Source organism: Monodon monoceros, unplaced genomic scaffold (genome assembly GCF_005190385.1).
Source record: "Monodon monoceros isolate NGI ecotype Baffin Bay Population unplaced genomic scaffold, NGI_Narwhal_1 Super_Scaffold_19, whole genome shotgun sequence".
NCBI lineage: Eukaryota > Metazoa > Chordata > Mammalia > Artiodactyla > Monodontidae > Monodon > Monodon monoceros.
The window spans coordinates 4,874,248-4,874,962 of record NW_021703775.1 but is presented as its reverse complement, the minus strand read 5'-3'; the positions used below and the strand labels follow the sequence as shown (position 1 = coordinate 4,874,962).

General features: G+C 44.9%; 1 protein-coding gene across 26 annotated transcripts in view; it reads left to right on the top strand.

The window, feature by feature from the left end:
- MAP4K4 (mitogen-activated protein kinase kinase kinase kinase 4) overlaps positions 1-715 on the top strand; it is a 177,516-nt gene that overhangs the window by 146,745 nt on the left and 30,056 nt on the right. The window lies entirely within an intron of this gene.

Genomic DNA, 715 nt, shown 5'->3' with positions numbered 1-715 from the left:
GGGGGGGGGGGGGGGCTTTGCCAGCGGCCCTGTGGATACACTTTACCCCAGATTGGCGTTTTTGGGCTAAATTTGCTTTGTAAGATAAAAAGTTCCTGAGGAAATTTGTCATGATTTCTGCCCAGCATTCTCTCTGCCAGGACGAGTGGTTAACTAAAACTCCTGTTCGGCCCAGATGTATGACTGCTTTTATCTTAAGGTGTGCACCTCAGTCAGCGGTAGACACTGTAAATAAATAATCTGAATTTCAAAATAAAATTTCTCCTCCCAGACCCCTCGATCTACTCCTCTTCCAGAGCAGTGAGCTTTTCCCCTGTTGACAAAGAAGGAGATAGATGTCTTTTATTTGTAAAATGTTCCTACTTTTCGAAGTGATTTCACGCCTATTTCATACTTGAGCCTCCCCCAAAATCCTGAGAGTTGGGAGAGAATATTCTTGATACGGGCTTGCTAGAGACTAATCTGTTGTCATAGATCAAGGTCTCCAGCCCATCAGATATGCATGCACCTTCAAGGTTGGGATTTTCCTCTTTATGTAACGTCCTTTGGATGTGTTTTTGTTGTTACAGAGCTTTATCGTTCTCTTCCCGTTGAAAACGTGTCACCTCACGCCTGTCTCCCCTTTCTCTCTGTCTCTCCCTCTCTCTCTCCCTTTATCTCTCTCATAGACACACACACACACACACACACACACACACACACACACACACACACA